At 44.8% G+C, this 10,410-nt stretch overlaps 1 long non-coding RNA gene across 1 annotated transcript; it reads right to left on the reverse strand.

Moving 5' to 3' along the window:
* Positions 1-698: 698 nt before the first annotated feature.
* LOC123731876 (uncharacterized) lies at positions 699-5,398 on the reverse strand. The gene is made up of 4 exons (XR_006762896.1): positions 5,310-5,398; positions 2,814-2,982; positions 2,416-2,632; positions 699-984 (listed from the first exon to the last, which is right to left on the reverse strand). It is a non-coding gene; the product is annotated as an uncharacterized lncRNA (long non-coding RNA).
* Between the last annotated feature and the right edge of the window lie 5,012 nt (positions 5,399-10,410).

Here is a 10,410-nt window from a genome sequence, read left to right on the forward strand (position 1 = left end):
ATTACTGTACCTCACCTCAGTCTCCTTCAAGTCTCTGGAGCTCACATCCTGGTCTGGGGTCTCTAATCAGAGGGAGGGAGGGAGGGCTTCTCCTTATTACTGTACCTCACCTCAGTCTCCTTCAAGTCTCTGGAGCTCACATCCTGGTCTGGGGTCTCTAATCAGAGGGAGGGAGGGAGGGCTACTCCTTATTACTGTACCTCACCTCAGTCTCCTTCAAGTCTCTGGAGCTCACATCCTGGTCTGGGGTCTCTAATCAGAGGGAGGGAGGGAGGGCATCTCCTTATTACTGTACCTCACCTCAGTCTCCTTCAAGTCTCTGGAGCTCACATCCTGGTCTGGGGTCTCTAATCAGAGGGAGGGAGGGAGGGCATCTCCTTATTACTGTACCTCACCTCAGTCTCCTTCAAGTCTCTGGAGCTCACATCCTGGTCTGGGGTCTCTAATCAGAGGGAGGGAGGGCTTCTCCTTATTACTGTACCTCACCTCAGTCTCCTTCAAGTCTCTGGAGCTCACATCCTGGTCTGGGGTCTCTAATCAGAGGGAGGGAGGGCATCTCCTTATTACTGTACCTCACCTCAGTCTCCTTCAAGTCTCTGGAGCTCACATCCTGGTCTGGGGTCTCTAATCAGAGGGAGGGAGGGCATCTCCTTATTACTGTACCTCACCTCAGTCTCCTTCAAGTCTCTGGAGCTCACATCCTGGTCTGGGGTCTCTAATCAGAGGGAGGGAGGGAGGGCTACTCCTTATTACTGTACCTCACCTCAGTCTCCTTCAAGTCTCTGGAGCTCACATCCTGGTCTGGGGTCTCTAATCAGAGGGAGGGAGGGTGTTGTGTGTGAAATCCCAGCCATGGTGGGATAAGGTAGAGTTCATATCTCTTTCTCTCCCTCTCCTCCTTTCTCAATCTCTCTCTCAGAAAAGGTTCTCTTCAAAGATGACCATCAAGTCGCTCTGGAAGTTGATGTCAATGGTGTCCGCCATCTGTAGAGAGAGGGGGATGAGAGACAGAGCGAGAGAGAGAGGAATTAGATGCAGTGTTAATCTTTCCCATCTTTTCTCAGCTAAACTACCTCTCCTCTGTATTATTGTAATATAACTGAATATACATAATATAACAAGAATATACATATATTAATACGTATCTTTATGATGATTCTCTCCTCCTCTCTCCTGCTATACCAGTATATCATGTTAGTATTATAGTAGTATTACTGCTATACTAGTATAACATGTTAGTATTATAGTAGTATAACTGCTATAAAGTATTACCACCTCTCTTCTGCTAGAAAAGTATATTATGTTAGTATTATAGTAGTATAACTGCTATAAAGTATTACCACCTCTCTTCTGCTAGAAAAGTATATTATGTTAGTATTATAGTAGTATAACTGCTATAAAGTATTACCACCTCTCTTCTGCTAAACTAGTATTTTATGTTAGTATTATAGTAGTATTACTGCTATAAAGTATTGCCACCTCTCTCCTGCTATACCAGTATATTATGTTAGTATTATAGTAGTATAACTGCTATAAAGTATTACCACCTCTCTTGTGCTAAACTAGTATTTTATGTTAGTATTATAGTAGTATAACTGCTATAAAGTATTACCAACTCTCTTCTGGTAAACTAGTATTTTATGTTAGTATTATAGTAGTATTACTGCTATAAAGTATTACCGCCTCTCTCCTGCTATACTAGTATAACATGTTAGTATTATAGTAGTATCACTGCTATAAAGTATTACCGCCTCTCTCCTACTATACTAGTATAACATGTTAGTATTATAGTAGTATTACTGCTATAAAGTATTACCGCCTCTCTCCTGCTATACTAGTATAACATGTTAGTATTATAGTAGTATTACTGCTATAAAGTATTACCACCTCTCTTCTGCTAAACTAGTATTTTATGTTAGTATTATAGTAGTATTACTGCTATAAAGTATTACCGCCTCTCTCCTGCTATACTAGTATAACATGTTAGTATTATAGTAGTATTACTGCTATAAAGTATTGCCACCTCTCTCCTGCTATACCAGTATATCATGTTAGTATTATAGTAGTATTACTGCTATAAAGTATTACCAACTCTCTCCTGCTAAACTAGTATTTTATGTTAGTATTATAGTAGTATTACTGCTATAAAGTATTACCGCCTCTCTCCTGCTATACTAGTATAACATGTTAGTATTATAGTAGTATTACTGCTATAAAGTATTACCGCCTCTCTCCTGCTATACTAGTATAACATGTTAGTATTATAGTAGTATTACTGCCTCTCTCCTACTATACTAGTATAACATGTTAGTATTATAGTAGTATTACTGCTATAAAGTATTACCACCTCTCTCCTGCTATACTAGTATAACATGTTAGTATTATAGTAGTATTACTGCTATAAAGTATTACCACCTCTCTCCTCCTCCTTTCCTGCTCGCGGCGTCTCGCCAGCTCCCTCTGCTGGTCCATGGCGTTCTGCTGCGGCCGAGGGTGTGGCCTGTTGAGTGGGAGGGGCCTGTGGGGAGTCGGCGGGAGGGGTTGAGGCGAAAGTTGCTCCTGGCGACGGCGAGTGTCCTCCTGGACACGCCCCCTCCCCTGCTGCTCCACAGGGTCCTCGTCGTCACGGCTACTGGAGAAGAGAAAGTGGAGTGTCAGAGGGGGATGAGCTTAGATGGGGTGCTAGAATGAGCTTCTCCCTTTATCCATCCTTCCCTTTTTTCTCACCATAGTTTCTACCTCGGCTGAGAGGTCTTCTCCCTCTCCTCCTCCTCCTCCTCCTCCCTTTCCCTCCCTCCATCCTTCCCTCTTACCGTAGTTTCTCCTGCTCTCTCCTGGCCTGTGCTTTTAGCTGTTTCTCTCTCTCCTTCTCTCGGGCGACGCGACGGACCTGTTCGAAGCTGTCGCTAGAGGAGCGGACAGCGGAGGCGGGGGTGGACTGAGAACGCTGGGCCAAGAACCCATGTTCTTTAACTTCACATCCTGGGAGGGGAGGGAGAAAGTGTAGTGGGAGGGGGAAGAGTGCCACACAGACATTTCGTTAACACCCACTTTTTAAAGACATTTCACCTCCATTTTAATAACACTACCTTACAGGAGAAGTTCTTTTTTTTAAACAACTAAATCTATTTTATTTATGTAAGTTGAATTTCATAGTAAGGGTCCAAGACACTTTTTTTTTGTGATTTCACATGCTTTTGAGAAACTTACCCCAACCAGCAAATCATGTTTTTGGGAAACCCGAGCAAATCACATCCTCATTTTGTAGTTGTGTTTCGTTAAAGCCTATTTATTGTTGTTACAAGCCGTGTTTCATTAAAGCCTGTGTAAAGTTAATTTGTTTCAATGTACCGGTAGGCACCTGCGGCTTATAGACATGTGCGACTTATTTATGTTCAAAATAATACTTTTTTAAAATTCAGTGGGTTCGGCTTATATTCAGGTGCGCTTAATAGTCCGGGAAATTACGCCAGTTGTTCTGTATAGACGCATAAACACTCCCGTCTACAGACTTCCTTTGGACGACCGATATCTAATGAGGCTTTGGCTAGTTGTTCTGGACGACCGATATCTAATGAGGCTTTGGCTAGTTGTTCTGGACGACCGATATCTAATGAGGCTTTGGCTAGTTGTCCTGGACGACCGATATCTAATGAGGCTTTGGCTAGTTGTTCTGGACGACCGATATCTAATGAGGCTTTGGCTAGTTGTCCTGGACGACCGATATCTAATGAGGCTTTGGCTAGTTGTTCTGGACGACCGATATCTAATGAGGCTTTGGCTAGTTGTTCTGGACGACCGATATCTAATGAGGCTTTGGCTAGTTGTCCTGGACGACCGATATCTAATGAGGCTTTGGCTAGTTGTTCTGGACGACCGATATCTAATGAGGCTTTGGCTAGTTGTTCTGGACGACCGATATCTAATGAGGCTTTGGCTAGTTGTTCTGGACGACCGATATCTAATGAGGCTTTGGCTAGTTGTTCTGGACGACCGATATCTAATGAGGCTTTGGCTAGTTGTTCTGGACGACCGATATCTAATGAGGTTTTGTCTAGTTGTCCTGGACCGACCGATATCTAATGAGGCTTTGGCTAGTTGTTCTGGACGACCGATATCTAATGAGGCTTTGGCTAGTTGTTCTGGACGACCGATATCTAATGAGGCTTTGGCTAGTTGTTCTGGACGACCGATATCTAATGAGGCTTTGGCTAGTTGTTCTGGACGACCGATATCTAATGAGGCTTTGGCTAGTTGTTCTGGACGACCGATATCTAATGAGGCTTTGGCTAGTTGTTCTGGACGACCGATATCTAATGAGGCTTTGGCTAGTTGTTCTGGACGACCGATATCTAATGAGGCTTTGGCTAGTTGTTCTGGACGACCGATATCTAATGAGGCTTTGGCTAGTTGTTCTGGACGACCGATATCTAATGAGGCTTTGGCCCCTGAAAAAGGGGAGAAATAATCCCGAGTGTGATACGGTATTGTTTCCTCACTGAGAACTTTTACTGTAATGAGGAAAAGACCGCGATTTCCCCTTGAACTTGGCTGGAGACCAGAGCAATCGATCTCAGGCTCATAGATTAAAGAGCATTTAGTAGATCACAGATTAACACTTTTCCCCTTCAATTTGGCACCACAAAATAAAGTAATCAATATAACGGTTTACACATTCCTTTTACAATTCTTAACTTTTGTACGCTTGATGGATTTTTTACTTTTTAACACAATTATATGAATGTTATCCATCTCTATCAACTAATACAGAATGCATGATATTTTTAACCTTAGATGTTTTAAGATCCTCACATACTATGAACTTACTAATACTTTTTAATGTATAACAGGCTATGAGTATTTCCTGTAACCTGTCACATATACAGGGGGTACCAGGTAGTAATGAGGCTATATACAGGGGGTACCAGGTAGTAATGAGGCTATATACAGGGGGTACCAGGTAGTAATGAGGCTATATACAGGGGGTACCAGGTAGTAATGAGGCTATATACAGGGGGTACCGGGTAGTAATGAGGCTATATACAGGGGGTACCGGTTAGTAATGAGGTTATATACAGGGGGTACCAGGTAGTAATGAGGCTATATACAGGGGGTACCAGGTAGTAATGAGGCTATATACAGGGGGTACCAGGTAGTAATGAGGCTATATACAGGGGGTACCGGGTAGTAATGAGGCTATATACAGGGGGTACCGGGTAGTAATGAGGTTATATACAGGGGGTACCAGGTAGTAATGAGACTATATACAGGGGGTACCGGGTAGTAATGAGGTTATATACAGGGGGTACCTCCTCTCCTCTCTGACTAATGACTGACTCCTGGAGGATCCTGGGAGCGTCCGCGGACAGGATGGCGTGCGTTGCCACGGCGATGATCGTCCCGCCCCCTCTCCCTCAGCATCTCCGCTGCCGCCACGAAACCCACCGCATCATCGATGATGTCATCCTGACACACACACACACACACACACACACACACACACACACACACACACACACACACACACACACACACACACACACACACAGAGACTGATAGATTATGGTAAAGGTCCTGAGGACAGGGTACTAACCTACCCAACCCTCTAACGGGTACTAACCTACCCAACCCTCTAACGGGGTACTAACCTACCCAACCCTCTAACGGGTACTAACCTACCCAACCCTCTAACGGGGTACTAACCTACCCAACCCTCTAACAGGGTACTAACCTACCCAACCCTCTAACAGGGTACTAACCTACCCAACCCTCTAACAGGGTACTAACCTACCCAACCCTCTAACGGGGTACTAACCTACCCAACCCTCTAACAGGGTACTAACCTACCCAACCATCTAACAGGGTACTAACCTACCCAACCCTCTAACGGGGTACTAACCTACCCAACCCTCTAACAGGGTACTAACCTACCCAACCCTCTAACAGGGTACTAACCTACCCAACCCTCTAACAGGGTACTAACCTATCCAACCCTCTAACAGGGTACTAACCTACCCAACCCTCTAACGGGTACTAACCTACCCAACCCTCTAACGGGTACTAACCTACCCAACCCTCTAACGGGGTACTAACCTACCCAACCCTCTAACAGGGTACTAACCTACCCAACCCTCTAACGGGTACTAACCTACCCAACCCTCTAACGGGTACTAACCTACCCAACCCTCTAACGGGTACTAACCTACCCAACCCTCTAACGGGGTACTAACCTACCCAACCCTCTAACGGGTACTAACCTACCCAACCCTCTAACGGGGTACTAACCTACCCAACCCTCTAACGGGGTACTAACCTACCCAACCCTCTAACGGGTACTAACCTACCCAACCCTCTAACGGGTACTAACCTACCCAACCCTCTAACGGGGTACTAACCTACCCAACCCTCTAACGGGTACTAACCTACCCAACCCTCTAACGGGGTACTAACCTACCCAACCCTCTAACGGGGTACTAACCTACCCAACCCTCTAACGGGGTACTAACCTACCCAACCCTCTAACGGGGTACTAACCTACCCAACCCTCTAACGGGTACTAACCTACCCAACCCTCTAACGGGGTACTAACCTACCCAACCCTCTAACGGGGTACTAACCTACCCAACCCTCTAACGGGTACTAACCTACCCAACCCTCTAACGGGTACTAACCTACCCAACCCTCTAACGGGTACTAACCTACCCAACCCTCTAACGGGGTACTAACCTACCCAACCCTCTAACGGGTACTAACCTACCCAACCCTCTAACGGGGTACTAACCTACCCAACCCTCTAACGGGGTACTAACCTACCCAACCCTCTAACGGGTACTAACCTACCCAACCCTCTAACGGGTACTAACCTACCCAACCCTCTAACGGGTACTAACCTACCCAACCCTCTAACGGGGTACTAACCTACCCAACCCTCTAACGGGGTACTAACCTACCCAACCCTCTAACGGGTACTAACCTACCCAACCCTCTAACGGGTACTAACCTACCCAACCCTCTAACGGGTACTAACCTACCCAACCCTCTAACGGGGTACTAACCTACCCAACCCTCTAACGGGGTACTAACCTACCCAACCCTCTAACGGGTACTAACCTACCCAACCCTCTAACGGGGTACTAACCTACCCAACCCTCTAACGGGGTACTAACCTACCCAACCCTCTAACGGGTACTAACCTACCCAACCCTCTAACGGGGTACTAACCTACCCAACCCTCTAACGGGGTACTAACCTACCCAACCCTCTAACGGGGTACTAACCTACCCAACCCTCTAACGGGGTACTAACCTACCCAACCCTCTAACGGGGTACTAACCTACCCAACCCTCTAACGGGGTACTAACCTACCCAACCCTCTAACGGGGTACTAACCTACCCAACCCTCTAACAGGGTACTAACCTACCCAACCCTCTAACAGGGTACTAACCTACCCAACCCTGCCTTTAGGGAACTGTGGTTGTGGGTAGTGTAGTCCTACCTCCTCCTGTATGTACTGCAGTAGGAGGGGGTTGTGGGTAGTGTAGTCCTACCTCCTCCTGTACATACTGCAGTAGGAGGGGGTTGTGGGTAGTGTAATCCTACCTCCTCCTGGATGTACTGCAGTAGGAGGGGGTTGTGGGTAGTGTAGTCCTACCTCCTCCTGTATGTACTGCAGTAGGAGGGGTTGTGGGTAGTGTAGTCCTACCTCCTCCTGTAGATACTGCAGTAGGAGGGGGTTGTGGGTAGTGTAGTCCTACCTCCTGTATGTACTGCAGTAGGAGGGGGTTGTGGGTAGTGTAGTCCTACCTCCTCCTGTACGTACTGCAGTAGGAGGGGGTTGTGGGTAGTGTAGTCCTACCTCCTCCTGTTTGTACTGCAGTAGGAGGGGGTTGTGGGTAGTGTAATCCTACCTCCTCCTGGATGTACTGCAGTAGGAGGGGGTTATGCAAATTAACTGAATCCCCCCCCAAAAAACATTTCCACTGCATTTCAGCCCTGCCACAAAAGGACCAGCATGTCAGTGATTCTCTCGTTAACAGGTGTGAGTGTTGACGAGGACAAGGCTGGAGATCACTCTGTCATGCTGATTGAGTTCGAATAACAGACTGGAAGCTTCGGGTGTACACCGTTAGTTTATACTGGATACACCTGGTGTACACCGTTAGTTTATACTGGATACACCTGGTGTACACCGTTAGTTTAGGCATCCTATCATTTGAAAATTAGTTGAAAGGCTAAGTGATTCTCCTCCTGAGAAGAAGCTGACAGCCTTCAAACAGAGCAAAAAAAGTGGTCCCAAACAATATGTCAAAATGAATTAAAAAAATTATACAGCTGTCTTTAATAAGATCAAACTGAACTAACTGCTATCTTGAAATGTTGAAAAAGTGTTTTTAAATAGCTCAGTCTATAAATATATAAATAAGTCTAAAAAATATCATACAAGGAGTTTTACCATGATTTCGTGTGCAAGGCCGGACAAACCAAGTCTCGGGCCCTGGGAATGAACATTTTAAAGGTCTGCCTCTTGGAGGGAAAAAAACTTGCTAATTTCCTGCATTCTACACATTTTGTCATGGGGCAGAGAAATGTTTCTTGTTGCAACTATAACGCTAATATCCTGCAGTTCTACACATGTTGTCATGGGGCAGAGAAATGTTTCTTGTTGCAACTATAACGCTAATATCCTGCAGTTCTACACATGTTGTCATGGGGCAGAGAAATGTTTCTTGTTGCAACTATAACGCTAATATCCTGCAGTTCTACACATGTTGTCATGAGGCAGAGAAATGTTTCTTGTTGCAACTATAACGCTAATATCCTGCAGTTCTACACATGTTGTCATGAGGCAGAGAAATGTTTCTTGTTGCAACTATAACGCTAATATCCTGCAGTTCTACACATGTTGTCATGGGGCAGAGAAATGTTTCTTGTTGCAACTATAACGCTAATATCCTGCAGTTCTACACATGTTGTCATGAGGCAGAGAAATGTTTCTTGTTGCAACTATAACGCTAATATCCTGCAGTTCTACACATGTTGTCATGGGGCAGAGAAATGTTTCTTGTTGCAACTATAACGCTAATATCCTGCAGTTCTACACATGTTGTCATGAGGCAGAGAGAAAACGACTGTGTAACGAAGACGCTGTAAGTTGAGAAGCAGGTGAAACGTTTAATAAAACAACAAACGAGACAACATAACAGTAGCGTCTTTGCATGTACACAGGATCAATACTGACTGGGGAAGGAACCTAAGGGAGGGCCAGATATAGGGGTGGTAATAAGTAAGGTAATGGAGTCCAGGTTTGCCTCATGACAACGTGCAGGTGCTCGTAATGATGGATCCCAGGACCGGCGGTTAGTATACCGGCGACGTCAAACACCGGAGGGGAGGAGCGAGAGCAGACGTGACAGACTGCCACCTCTCATTGAAGCCATGGAAGTTCACGGCCGACCGCACCACTGCAGGCATTGTTAGCAGAAAACAGGATCCCCCATAATAGTGAAATAAATAAATAGAAAGTCAATCATGGTACCAATAAATGCTTCTAATACACCAGATGTATGTCCTTGAACCGATTATGTTTAAATCTCATTTAAAAAGCATTTTTGAAACGGTCTGTTTGAGATACAAGTTTGAGGTGGCTTTTTTAAAGTATTTTTTCTCCAATTAATGCTTCGGCCACAAATATACGAGTATAGTCAAAATTATTTGGGTATGAGTTAACAGAACATTAACTTTTAGAAGTTTGATTTTCACTGGACAATTACTTTAAATTACAGTGCATTTATGTAAAAAAAATATAGTATTGAAGTATTGAGATGGAAAATGTATAATAGGTGGAGTACTGTGGATACCAATAGGCTCATGTTGCCCAAGGTTTAATAACAAACATTGTAGATTAATAATATTACATTGTATTGTATTACACCCTCTAAACTTCCACGGATCCCTGGGGCAAAATGTGTTTTTTCAGTTGTTGGATCCCCCCGCTCCCTTTTGCCCTCAGAACAACCTCAATGCGTTGGAGCATGGACTCTACAAGGTGTCGAAAGCATTCCACAGGGATGCTGGCCCATGTTGACTCAAATGCTTCCCACAGTTGTGTCAAGTTGGCTGGATGTCCTTTTGTCTTGCCCATTTACCTTCTGAATGGCACACATACACAGTACATGTCTCAATTGTCTCAAGGCTTAAAAAGCCTTCTTTAACCTGTCTCCTCTCTTTCATCTACACGGATGGAAGTGGATTTAACAGGTGACATCAATAAGGGATCATATCTTTTTCCTGAATCCCCTGTTTTCAATACAGGTATAACGACACTGAGCTTTTTTTCGAAAATGTTTTATGAGGTTGGAGAACACATTTGGGAGGGATCTTGAAACTTTGCCGCAAGTGGATCTTTTAGC

This window comes from Salmo salar, unplaced genomic scaffold (genome assembly GCF_905237065.1).
Source record: "Salmo salar unplaced genomic scaffold, Ssal_v3.1, whole genome shotgun sequence".
Taxonomy (NCBI): Eukaryota; Metazoa; Chordata; class Actinopteri; order Salmoniformes; family Salmonidae; genus Salmo; species Salmo salar.